Here is a 13960-nt window from a genome sequence, read left to right on the forward strand (position 1 = left end):
TCATTCCCAACACATACCCAGAGCTCTAACTCGTCTGACTATATCACATGAGACTGCGTTTTGACCAAAACGACTACAAACGCATCATTTTTTTGTCATAAGATGATCTTAGTTTAAATCTATGGGGCAAAAAGTGTCGGGCAATAAGCATTCTTCCAAGAAATGCTTGGCCTTTAAACATGTATTGGCATCTTGTAAACAAAACCAAATAAATAAATACCCAGTAACAATTTTCCTGAACTGATCTTGCTGTAATCATTTAAAAGTAAAAGAAAATGGTATTGTAGGAGCTCTCCCTAAGTAGGAGGCCTCCACAGGGCTGCAGTTTGTCTCCAGGCTGCTTGGTTAGAACTGGGTCAGACAGAAAATGAGACAGCAGGTATCGATCTGGGCCGCCTGGAGTCATGCATGTTCAGTCCCTGTGGATGATATATCTGATCATGTTACTGGACACAGATTCATTGTTACGTCTGCTTTCACTGGATATGTTTGCCCTTTCCTGACAGATGGAAACAATAAAGCATCGTTTCTTCATCAGTTTGTGTTTGTGAGTGTTTTTGTCTCAAGAAGTAAAATTTCTAATGCATCCAGGCAGAAACATGACATCTGTTGTACAACCTCTGTTTGTTTTGTCTGTATATTTATTGAATTCAACAAACATAAAAACTTAATTTAAGAAATGACAGGCTCAAGACAAGATTACTAAAGAGATATTTGCAGAGAAAGGCAGCACTGAGCAGTTGAGTTTATTCTAATAAACTCAATGTAAAATTAGACATAAAATGTTTATTTTGTCTAGTTGGGGCGGCACAGTGGTGCAGTTAGTAGAGCTGCGGCCCCTCAGTGAGAAGGTTGCCGGATCGAATCCTGGCTGGGGACCATTCTGGGTGGAGTTTGCATGTTCTCTCCGTGCATGTGTTGGTTTTCTTCCAGTACTCTGGTTTCCTCCCACAGACCAGAAACATGCATGTTGGGCTGATTGGTAACTCTAAATTGTCCCTAGGTGTGAGTGAGAGTGAATGGTTGTTTGTTTTGATGTGTCCCTGTCATGGACTGGAGACCTGTCCAGACTCCAGAGTGTCCCCCGCCTCCCGCACAGTGATAGCTTTATATGGGCAGTGACCCCCATGACCCTGAAAGGAAGAAGGTAAAGATGATGGATGGATGGATGGATGGATGGATGGATGGATGGATGGATGGATGGATGGAAGATGTTGTTCCCATCCATCTTGACCCACTTCTCTCTTTTTGGATCGTGGAGGTCACTGGTGCCCATGTCCAGCAGTCACTGTGCGTGAGGCAGGGGGACACCCTGGACAGGTCTCAAGTCCATCACAGGGACACATAGAGACAAACAAGACAAACAACCATTCACTCTCTCACTCACACTTAGAGTTACCAATCAGCCTAACATGCATGTTTTCAGTTTGTGGGAGGAAACTGGAGAACACGAAGACCCATGCATGCCTGGAGAGAACATACAAACTCCACCCAAAGGGGTCCGGGACCAGGATTGAACAGCCGACCTTCTCGCTGAGAGGCAGCAGCTCTATCAACTGATACACCGTGCCGTCCTGCTCTAGTTCCCTTAAAACCCAAATCAGAGTCTTATTTTCACTTTGACTTTCATTATCCATCCATCCATTATCTTTACCCGCTTATTCCATTTTGGGTCACGGGGGTCGCTGGTGCCCATGTCCAGCAATCAATGTGCGAGGGGCGGGGTACACCCTGGACGGGTCGCAAGTCCATCACAGGGCCACATAGAGACAAACGAGACAAACAACCATTCACTCTCTCACTCACACCTAGGGAAAATTTAGAGTTACCAATCAGCCTAACATGCATGTTTTTGGTCTGTGGGAGGAAACCGGAGTACCCGGAGAAAACCCACGCATGCACGGAGAGAACATGCAAACTCCACCTCGAAAGGCCCCTGGACCGGGGTTTGAACCAGGGACCTGCTCGCTGAGAGGCAGCAGCTCTACCAGTTGCGCCACCGTGCTGCCCACTTCCATTATTTAACGTTTGTTAAATAGTCTGATTGCTAATTGGATGAAAGACCTTCAGACATGTTTTGTCCTACATTGTGGACGCTGGACAGATATTTGAAATGTATTTATTTACTTATCTGTTATGTAATGAATATAAATCTTCCAGTGAAGGCATCACTTCACTGCAAACATTTAATTTGAGACACTACTAGCTATGTTTACATGGACATAAATTATCAGATTAAACAGCCATTCAGATTATTCTGAGCTGATTCAGCTCGATCCCAATGAATTTGTAATCTGAATGAGAGGGGTGGTTTATGTCGACTCATAATCTGAAAGGTGTGCATGTAAACACTTAATCTGATCATTTTATTCTGATCGTGGAAAACTTACCTGACTGCGCATGTGCAACATGTTTACCTCACGTATTTCCACCTGGCTAGATGCTAATATGTCGGAGGAGTAAAACTGGTCAGTGAGCGACAACATTTCTACTAGAAACTTTGAAAGAGCTCAAAATGATCTGTAGTACCAGTAGCTCAATCAGGGAGTGCAGTAATGTCTCCACCGTCATTAAAACCTGTCTGGGTCCATTTTGGGTGCTCAGGTTTGTTTACGTTCATCACGGAAGTAGAACTTCTTCTGTGTTTTTTTTAAGGGAAGTTTACCACTTTGCACATGTCAGTACTTCTATTCTGAATAAAAGCCCGCTGCATGTAAATGCTCGTTGTGAATGGATTGTGCCCATGTAAATGATACATTAGGATTATTTTATCTGAATACTTTTCAGTCCAATCAAATAATTTTGCGCATGTAAACATAGCTACTGTGCTGATGATACAATTTAGTTGACATTCAACATGTTCAGCTAGAACTCTGAATTTTCTCATTATTTTTCATGCTGTTTTAATGAATTGTACAATAAAACCATCATAAAATAAATGCATATGTATGTGATCTGAAGTTTTTGTCATTGCCATTCAAAATACAGCTGATGTTCTTTATTTTAAAGACTGAGAAGGTGCATCTAATACATCTCCTGTCCTGGAACCTTGAAACCTAATCAGTCACAAATATTTCTGCTCTAGTTTATTGTTATCAGGTTCTTTCATAAACCTGGAGCTAAACGGTTATGGCTCACAATATCACATAGTCTGCACACATCCAAAAACTACATACATAGGATAAATTATTCAACAGGTTATTATTATAACAACATATAGTCAAACTATCCTTTCTGTGTGTGTGAGAGAGGCAAAGGCTTAAAAGCTTTTTATGGTGGAACTGAAGACAAGTGATTTGAATCAATAAATTAGATCTCTATGATGGGTGTCATGTGTTTACCAAAGAACAGACATCTGCACCTTGTTCTGGTCGCTCAAAGGATGATTTGTTGCCGTCTGCTCCAATGGCCATCACTGAGGTGGCAAAAATCTTTTGTTTACTCTGCACCGCATGGTACCAAAGTTAGTCATGGAGTTCCTCAGGGTTTAGTGCTTGGCATAATACTCTTTACTTTATATATGCTTCCATTAGGTAAAGTTATTAAACACTTTGCTTGTTCTGAGCCTGGTTCTGCTGGTGGACCTGCCATTGTGTGTCTGTTTTCTCCTTCCTGTCCTCTCAAACCCAGCCGGTCGAAGCAGATGGCCACTTGTCCTGAGACTGGTTGTGCCGGAGGTTTCTTCCTCATGAGGGAGTTTTTCCTTTCCACCCTTGCCTCTGTGCTTGCTTTGGATGGGAGACTGCAACAAAGTGAAGACTCAAAGCAATCTGCTGGCTCCCTAGATAAATAACATTATTAACGTACTTTTTTTGTATGTCAGTGTTTCTGTTTGGTGTCCTGAGATGACATCTGTTGTGAATTGATGCTATAGAAATAAACAGAATTGAATTTAATTACATGGCATGAGTTACAGGAGGACTGGAAACTAAAATAAATCAATTTATTGAGGAGATTTAAATCTAAACTGAAATTACTTGAGGCTGATTTATTAACGTGAGCATACAGTAATTTGTTTTTATCCCTGCAACATCTCCACCAAGATATGTCTGTTTTCTACTTGGGAGTCAACAAAACTCTAAGAGCAGTAGAGTAATATCTCAAATGATCAAAGTGTAGCTTCTAACGAATTAATTGTTTCATTCACACTTTTGAAAAGTTCACCATCAAGACGACTCAACAGAAAGTTGTTTATTTGAAAGAACAATGATCTTTATCACTTGTTTAATTGATACAAATGTTTCAAAAGGAATGCAATTTATTTTATTTTTTTTTTCAAATTTGGATCTGAGTGGACAGAAATGCCATTCCTTTGAAATGATGGATGCATCAATAAAAAGAATCAGATCACGACACAGTGCTATCTCACTTAACTTTATGTAATGATACGCAGTAACAATGCCTTCCTATGAAGCAATGACACGAGTCTAGGAAATAGTAAACGGAGGAAAGTCCCAGGTGAATTGAGTCAGAGTATTTTAGACAAAAGAAGTCAGATTATTTTACAGCAAAGCAGTCTGGTTTAAGAAGACAGTTAAACTAATATAGTATTAGAGAGTGTTACAAATTTGATTTCACCTTCAAGGACAGAGTCAAAGGTTATTAGTTTGAGTACAGAAACATCTCAGGTCCATAAAGGAAGTGTAGTTGGAATACAATACAGAGGAGGTGGGGAGATGGAGGTACCCCCTCCTCCACCTGCAGTAACATATTTCACTTTGTATTTTTTGTCTTACTCATGAGTTTGTGGGAATTCACCTGTCCTCGTTTAAGACGTGCTGATTGGTTGTGGTTGAGGTACAGCAGTCAGATTGTAAAGACTTCAGAGGAGCTGATGAGTTCAGACAGACAAACCACTGGAGGATTAACTCTGACTCGAACATAAGATGTGGATGCTTTACTCATCACTTGCACTCTTCTCTGTCATTCAGGTATTTCAGTGCAAATTAAATCCATTTGTTTCCTGTTCATTTGCTTGCTTTTTTTGTCATGTTTCTAATGAATGCATTTTCTTTTTTTTTTTTTAGATATACCAAGGAGTGGCTTCAGGTGAGAACTCTGTTTTGTATTATTTCTTTCTGAGCCACCCCATTGATATTGAAATAAGTATTCAAATTTAATAGATTTTTTTTTTTTTACTTTTTTGTTCCAAACAGTGAATTAAAAGCCTGCAGAGATTGAGATTTAGATCTCAATAATAAATTCAATTTGACCAGACATAAATAATTATAATAAATATTAAAGTATACAGTGTTCAAGATGCACACGCATGCTTCTGAGAATAAAGCTCTACGGAAATTGTTTAACCGACGTCAGAACAATAAAATTGATGAAAATGTGTATTCTTACAGAAGATTAAATGGTCTGGACATAAAAATTAACAGATAATATCAAGAAGTGCAGCATTACAAGTTCAATGAGCTTGGAGTTTAGTTTCATTCATATTTTTTAAGTTCACTACAGAAATTGCAGCTCTTGTCTCCCTTGTGCACAGAAACGTATGAAAGTTGGCCATCTGGCCTAACACATTTGATTGATATACATGAAGATTGATTGTTTTGGATGGGTAGACCCTGTTTGTATGTGTTAAAAGCCAACTTCTGAGATTCCACAGGATGGCTTGAGCAATGAAGGCTAACTATAATGGGACAGATCTGGCTGACAGGCCACAGACTGACAAAGTTTTCTGGATGGGAGACAAAACATTTCTCACTTAAAGGAACTGGTCCAGATGACATGATTTAACCTTTTTGTTGCTATCTACCTGGATGATTGAGTTTGCAACCTTATTGTTTCTTCGCTCTCATTTTTAGGATGCACCATCTTGACGCTGACGTCTCCCTCAGCATCTACGCTGAACGTGGAATGGAGCAGCTACCCCAGAGCTTCAGTTTACCTTTTGGACTTGAGAGTCGTGAACTCCACAAGTGTCCCCCCAGTCATAGTGATGCAGGCAGCCCCCAATACTCAGAGGGTTGTGCAGGGGTTAAGATCGGGACAACTTTACCAAGTCACAGTGAAGGCCTTTGAGATTTTGTACACTCCCTTGTGCACAGCTACCAGAATGTCCATGACAGGTGACGAAATGTGAATGAAAACTGACCAGGTAGAGTTGAATAAAGCTGAAAAATGATCCTGAACTCCTTCTCTCCCGTCTTCACAGTGCCTGCTACGTCTCAAATCACATTTTCCAAAGCTATTTCGAGCACTTCTATAAAGTTTGAGTGGTCCAACGTGACAGGGGCGGACAGCTACATCTTGTTTGTCGAGGAGACAATGACTTCTACAGCAAGGGTTTACAATCAAACCTACACAAACACCAGTGGTCAGGTGGACGGCCTGACTCCCTCTACAACATACGCGTGTTATGTTTACTCCTCCAACTGTGCAGGAAGAGGCGCCAAAAGTAACATAAGGACCATTTTGACCTGTAAGTGCATGTAAAGTGATATTTTTTTCTTGTCACAGGAGTACCTTATGAACTTTAAACACGAATCAAGCAAGTGTATCATTCTGTAAATGATGGCAAACTGTTTTTTTTATTACTGATAGTGGTGCAGCCACCGACTGGTGTGGCTGTGGTAGCAACAGGAAAAAGCACAGCTCGAGTGACATGGAACCCTGTAAACAAAGTCCTGCTTTACCAAGTTAGTGTGACGGACAACGGCGTCCCCAACCTGGCCCCGGTCATCAAAACAGTACCAGCCACCTCTATGGATATCAGTAACCTGGAACCCTGCTCCACCTTTACAGTGGGAGTTTCATCAGTAAATGCCTTCTTGGAACCTGGGGAGCCGTCTAATATTGAATATACTACTTCTAGTGAGTATTTATGTAAAAGATTACAACCCCTGACTTCATTGAACTCTTCTGTTTGTTGTTGATTCAGTTCATCCTTTGATGCCCAGCAGTCCCTATTATACATGTACAACCAGTTATGAAGATAATTATTGTCAGCATTTTGAATGACAGTCTTATTGATTCATCAACAGATTTTATTGTTTTTCCTGTCTCATTCTGGATCTAAGTTGCGTTTGCGTCAGCTGAAACATATGTCAGTGGAGTAAATTTGCCTAATCTACCCTGCACCTTCAGACATAAGTGGAAATGCAACAAACCAGGTCTGAAGGAAAAGTTGATGGTTCAGGGTAATTAGATTCCAGAGTGAAAAAGGTTCAGGTTAGCAAAGTCAATGCAGTCTGTTCAACCACTCTGATATTAATGTGATAGTCTGGTCATTTCTGAAGAGGTGTTCTGTCTTCAGTAGTTAGTACCTTATCAGCTGTGACACCAGTCATACATGGACACATTGTCCAGTTTTAAGAATAGGCTTAAGACTTTCCTTTTTGATAAATCCTATAATTAGGCTTGGCTTGTTATGCTGTCTTAAGCTTAGACTACTAGAGGACAAATTTACCTCATTTCCTTAAAGGTTTTTGCTAAAACTGAATAGTTTTCATTTGATACTATTTCTATTTTAACATGTGATTCTTGACCTGTCATTGTGTATCTGTTCCTACCAAACCCAGCCGGTCGAAGCAGATGATCGCTTGTCCTGAGCCTGGTTCTGCTAATGAGGGAGTTTTTCCTTTCCACTGTCGCCTTAATGCTTGCTCAAGATGAGAGTTCTGCGATGGAGTTAAAATTAAAGCAGTCTGCTCCTCAGATAAATAGTGTTAAATTATTATTTTTATGAATGTGTTTGTTAACTTGTTATTTTTATATATGAATGTTTCTGTTCAGTGCCCTGAGATGACTTCTGTTGTGACTTGGCGCTATATAAATAAACTGAACTGAATTGACTTGTATCAGTCAAAGCGAACAGAGTACTGAGAAAATGACAATAGTCCTTGTCCACTAGGCATAAGGCTAGCCAAATGAGAGTTTGTTGTTCATTCCTTTTCAGGTTTAGAAAACAACTGTTTCACATAAATGAACCTTGTATGAGCTAATAATAAATGTCAACACATTTGCATGATGCTATTTGGCAAAACACCACTTAAAAAATTACGAGACTTTTCCTTTACCTGTTCTGAAAAACAAAAATATCCAAAACAGTTTATGTAAGATTTATCAAAGGGTATTCTGTAGCACTCAAAACTTGTTTATTAATGAATTAGGGGTGTTACATGATCTGTTAATGAGACTTTTTTTTTTCAAGTTCAACAGTTATTCCAGTTTTAACTTTTTCCAAACTTTTTTCTTCAGCAATTAATGGAGTAACAACAGTTTTGACGGACTACAGCTGCTCCCAAAGCACAGTAACAGCTTCTTGGGACGTGGTGTTTGGAGCCAACAAGTACAGGGCCACAGCTGTTGATAGCACTGGGGACTCCTTAAACTGTACTTCTACCTCCACTAGCTGCCAGATTCTTATGCTGAAATGTGGTGAGAAGTACCAGGTTCAAGTGACTGCAATCTCTGCTGACTGTGAAAGCGCCTCCAACATCACCTCCATGTTCGAGACAGGTGAGAGCAGCACCTGCAGCCATGAAAACCAACATGGATTGTGTTAACCTGCCATTAACCATTTGTATTATATGTGCATGCATGAAAACACATTCTCATTTTTCATCACACTGTGGCACACACACATATACTTTCCTAATGCTTCCTCTTAAATCTGCCCTGTGGGAAGCAGTTTAGGCTTGTCACGCAACATTCTGTACTTGTTCTTAAGCTGAGCAGTGTAACAAACACTTTGATCAGACATCAACACCTGCCATCCAACACCACTCAATCATAAGTCCTGTATTAAAGTTAGAAAGTGATCTTGAAAGATCACCTACAGGTATTGGTCTGAAAAGTGCCAAAGTGAAGGAGTTATATTTGTGTCCACTTGGATAACTGATGTGTTAGCATGCATATAAACCCAGAACATATGTAGGCTTGTCTTATGAAGTGATAAATGTAATCTATTTCTCCCCATGCAGCCAAGACGTTTACATATTCAATACAATGTGCTGTATATCATCTACAGTCTCTTGCTCTCTCTCTCCTTCATGCTGTATGTAGGTCCTGCTCCTTTTGGAACAGGGTCAGCCACATGGATTCTACTTGTCCATTTTGCTTTGTTTCATGTATCATCTGTTGTGAGATGTAATGTCTTCATATCCTGCTCGATCATAACCATCCACCTCTTCTTCTTCTGCTGTCCCCTGCTTTGTCAATCAAAAACTTCTGCATTTAATAGCCTTTTTACCTTGTTGTCATCTTTGATTTGCACATGTCCATACCATCTCATTCTTGATTCCTGTATCTTATGTATGATGCAAGCCACGCCAAGCATTTTTCTGATATCGTCATTTCGCCGCCTATCCTTGAGCGATACTCCAAGAATCCCACCTAGCATCCGCATTTCTGTTCTTTCCAGGAGTTCCTCTTCTTTTCTCTTTAAGGTCCATACCTTAGCTCCACAAAACAAGACTGGGCACACCATTATCTTGTACACTTGTATGTACAGTAATGTACTGTAATACAATGTATTTCCTCTACAGCAATGTTTCCTTACTGTCTCACTCTTCCTGTGACCCCTGCAGTCCCCTGTGCTCCAGCTTTAACTGAGACCCAAAATGATTGCTCCTCCAACGTCATCACTTTCAGCTGGCAGCGCACCAACAACACCTTCTACTATGTGGCTGAGGCTGAAGACAATACTGGCACAATAACACAGTGTAAGACGATGGACAATGCGTGTTACTTCACAGATACTGAGTGTGGTCAGTTCTACCAATTCACAGTGTATGCCGTCAGCTCTGGGTGCAACAGCCAAGTCAGCATACCAAAGCTTGTCCAAACCTGTAAGTAGGTTTTGTTCCATCTCACTTAAACTGTGTTGTACTGTGAGCATCTGTGCTCCACTGTGCCCTTAACTTGTTATAACCAAAGAGGCAAACTGAGTTCCTTCATGTATAACCATTCCTGATGTCCAATTTCTTCTTAAAGCTCCTTGTTTCCCAACAAACGTAAGGACAACAGCTGACTGCAATTCTGACAAGCTTGTCACAAACTGGGACTCATCTGTAGGAGCTCTTTCATACACTGTAAACGCTGAGGGGAACAATGGGCAAAACTACAACTGTTCCTCTAAAAGCAATAACTGTACAATCGCCGGTGTGCCGTGTGGTGAACAACTCAGTGTCTGGATTGTTGCCTCCAATGATCACTGCTCTACTGACAAGGTGCTCGGAGAATCTGCTCAGACTGGTATGGACTCTATATAAGAGTAATTGATCAAAGTTAGCGTTCTTGAGATGTTGTTTTTTGACACAAAGTTTTCTCTGTCTCTCTGCAGTTCCCTGCACTCCCACCAATGTCTTGGTATCAACGTTGTGCAGCCAAGATTCTGCCCAAGTTTACTGGATGCAGAGCTATGGGGCATTACTTTATTTTGCCATTGTTAAAGATGCAACTGGAAACTCATACTACTGCTACTCATTGGGCACCAACTGTTTGATTAAAGGCTTGACATGTGGACAGAATTACACAGCCAAAGTTATTGGTACCGATCTCATGTGCAACAGCACAGAAAGTCAGGAAGCCATTTTTATGACAGGTAAGTTGGTGTCTGGTCAAAACAAGGTGAAAAAATATGATTAATTTGGCAATATTTCCATGAAAAAAATTGAACTTTCCAGCATAATTTGAACCATTTTCTCCAGGACCCTGCCCTCCATCAAATATTGAGGTATCCAGAGACTGCAACGTCAATCATGCTGTAATTCTCTGGCAGAACCAACAGATGCCAGGTCTGTACACTGCAACAATAGAGGATCAGAGTGGGGATACACTTAACTGTAGTAGCAACACAAACAGCTGTTATATCCCGGCTGTGCCTTGTGGAAAGACATACAACGTCATTGTCACCAACACCGATGGAAACTGTCTGTCCACCTCAACAAATGTCAGCATGGATGCCGGTAATGCAACCGTTGGTCAACTATGTAAAAACTTTGTTGCAAAATATGATTTTTTAAAAAAGGAAAAAAAGATGACTCAACACTTTTGTATGATGTTGTGTATCTTCTTGTTTCAGTGCCATGTGGTCCTGAAGATGTGAGGACAAGTGTCAGCTGTGGTACAAATGAGCTGACTGTTACATGGAACGTCTCAGTTCCTGCAGAGAACTATACCACAGTCATCTCCAGTGAAATAGATCAGGTTAGATTCTGTAACTCCACAGAAACCCAGTGCACCACAGGAGATCTGCGGTGTGAAAGCTCGTACACAGTGACAGTTTTCTCCTTCACTGGGACGTGCTTCAGTCTGCCAAGTACACAGGTCACTGTGCAAACATGTAAGAACCCAACAAAAGGGACAGGGATCTGGAAGTAGGACTTTGTTGAAAGCCTATCTTTAATTCTGTCCTTTTTTTTTTTTTTTGCTGTTGTTTTCCTTCAGTGCCATGTCCTCCCACAAATGTCAGAACTGTGCACAGGTGTGCACCAGATCCTCTCCCTGTGTTGTGGACTCCTAGTGGCAATCCCCAAAATTACATTACAGTGGCTGAGAGCAGTGCAGGTCACAGGGCTGAGTGCACAACGAACAGCACTTCTTGCAATCTTTCTGGGCTTCACTGTGGAGAAACTTACACCATCAGTGTTGCAGGAGCCAATAACACCTGCACAGGTCAACAGAGTAGTGCTCTCTCTCTAAAAACAGGTAACAATACATTGACCAGCACAAACAATGAATCAATTCATGAGATCAAATTCATTAAAAATTAGAAAAACAAAAGTGTTATTTTAAGAATTGATAAGTTTCTTTCAAAAATAACCCTCTGATGATAACTTCAGTTGTTTCTGCTTCACTCTTCAGAGCCATGCCCTCCATCTAACGTGACAAGCCTGGTGATGTGCAGTGATGGAGCAGCTCAGGTATTCTGGACCCACACTGCTAACGCAGTGAGCTACAATGTAAAGGCTATCAGCAACGGTCCGACAATCACCTGCAGCAGCTCCACCTCTAACTGTACTTTGAGTCACCTGGGCTGTGGCCAATCATATGACATTCAGGTGTCCGCCTCTGATGGTACCTGTGTCAGCAACTCCAGCGCCCTCTTCAGGCAAGATCCAGGTACTGAAAGAAAACAGTCTGGTTTTGCTTGCAACAAATGTACCTCATCTTGGCGTTTGTAGCCCTGGTGAAACATGCAGAAACATTTTTTTTCTATCAGGAAGTCAAGAAAATGAAATCCTTTTTTTTTTTTTTGGTCAGACGTATCATAACATTTTGCTTCTTTTAAATCATTGCTTTACATTTTCACTGCATAAAGTTCTTCTGAACACTTCTCACTCATGTCATAAAAACTTTTGTGACAAGGGCTATTTGTTACCCAAATAAAAGCAAGATTTTGAGCGAGCAACACCAATGTTAAAAACTATAGATCAGTTATCCATCTAATGATAAAAAAAATAATTAAAAAAGATAATTAATATTGTAAAAAGGTTTTGTTTTGCTTTTTAAGGAAGAGCTGGGCTTTTTTAACGGATTTTGTCAAAGTCGTAGCATAGTCCAGAGCCCCCCCCCCTCTCAGCCATTGTCCAGATAAGAGGCGATATTCATCATCAACTCAGTTGAGGTTCTGTCACATGTTCACGGCCTTGGGGAAGGGAGTGGTGAGGAGACAGTCAAAGCATCTTTGTTGTTCTCAAAACATTCCAGGAGGAGTTGAGATAAGTCCAGCGTCAAGGCCACAGTTTGGGTCAGGCAGAACTTGTGAAATTGTTGTTTCTGCCTTTAAAGTCTCGCTGGTTTATATTTCTCTGATGGAACTCCAAAATAGCCGAATTGATCCTTTACGCCAAAAGTCGAGCTCACAGCTTCTCCAAGATTATTTCCCCTTCATGTGTGCTGCTATAGAGTCTGCAGTCCTGATAACAGCCTGCTCCAGCTCCCTGCTGCAGCTCCACAAATTCAGTCTGAGTGCTGTCGAAAAAAAAACCCAGTTGTCATCATGAATCCAATTTGTTTCCGTCGAGGTAAGAGGGTCCTCCTTATCAATCAATCAAAAATACTTTATTAATCCCAAAGGGAAATTATTTGTTGTTGTAACTCGTTATCCTCATTTCATTAAGAGAGGTTATAGATACTGATGGCTGTAGACAGGAAGGATCTCTTGTAATGGTCCATCCCACAGTGGATCCTAAGAAACTGGCTGCAGATGCCGTCCGATCTGTCCACCCAGACTCGGCTGGCCTCTCGGTTCCTCTGGGCTGTAGGACCGCCCAAATGCAGGGCAGAACTCCTCCCAGAGCAATGGCCACTCCTCCCAGCAGTCTGCCGAGCTCCTCGTCACCGCAGACAGCCAACTGTAGGTGGACGATCCTGTCCTTCTGCTGTCATTAGCCGTGTTTCCTGCTAGTTCAGGATCTCAGTGGTCAGGCACTCGAGCACAGCTGGCAGGTAGATGAGAATGCGTCCACAGAACATCCTTTTCAACTCATTTGAGATTTGGGGCTGTAGTTGAGATATTATTTGAGCTTTTGAGATGTTAATCAGCTGCTGTTGGTTGTAGAAAACTGCCTTGTTGCCATGGTTACGCATCATAACAAACGTCCAAAACTAAAAAAGTTTCAGTAAAAATCCTTCCAGCTGCACAGCATCCGATACCAGAGGAAACAATCATCCAAAAAAAATGTGACTTACATCCAGAAAAAGAGGAATTAAAGCTTCCAAAAACAAAATCTCAGAATGAAAGTAACAGAGCTGCTCCAACATGCAGCCACCTTGAACGGCGCAATTCTAGAACAATGCCCTTATGCCTTTACTCCTGTCAGGAGAAGTTAATTGTTGAGACCAGCTGATCCGTCGAATTAAGAGGAATGCACAAAAACCCAAAAAAGAGGCTTTTTAAGGATTCACAGGACAAAAGAGTCACGCAGGGAGGCGGGGGGGGGGACAGGGAGACATGGCTGGTTTCGCCAGAGGACACAGAGAAACAAATAAAATTATCTGTAGT

At 41.2% G+C, this 13960-nt stretch overlaps 1 long non-coding RNA gene across 1 annotated transcript; it reads left to right on the forward strand.

The window, feature by feature from the left end:
* The first annotated feature begins 4866 nt into the window (after positions 1 to 4866).
* LOC119414594 lies at positions 4867 to 5853 on the forward strand. The gene is made up of 3 exons (XR_005187010.1): positions 4867 to 4931; positions 5028 to 5049; positions 5814 to 5853. It is a non-coding gene; the product is annotated as an uncharacterized LOC119414594 (long non-coding RNA).
* The last annotated feature ends 8107 nt before the right edge of the window (positions 5854 to 13960 follow it).

Source organism: Nematolebias whitei, chromosome 9 (genome assembly GCF_014905685.2).
Source record: "Nematolebias whitei isolate Nwh7 chromosome 9, NemWhi1, whole genome shotgun sequence".
In the NCBI taxonomy this organism is placed as follows: domain Eukaryota; kingdom Metazoa; phylum Chordata; class Actinopteri; order Cyprinodontiformes; family Rivulidae; genus Nematolebias; species Nematolebias whitei.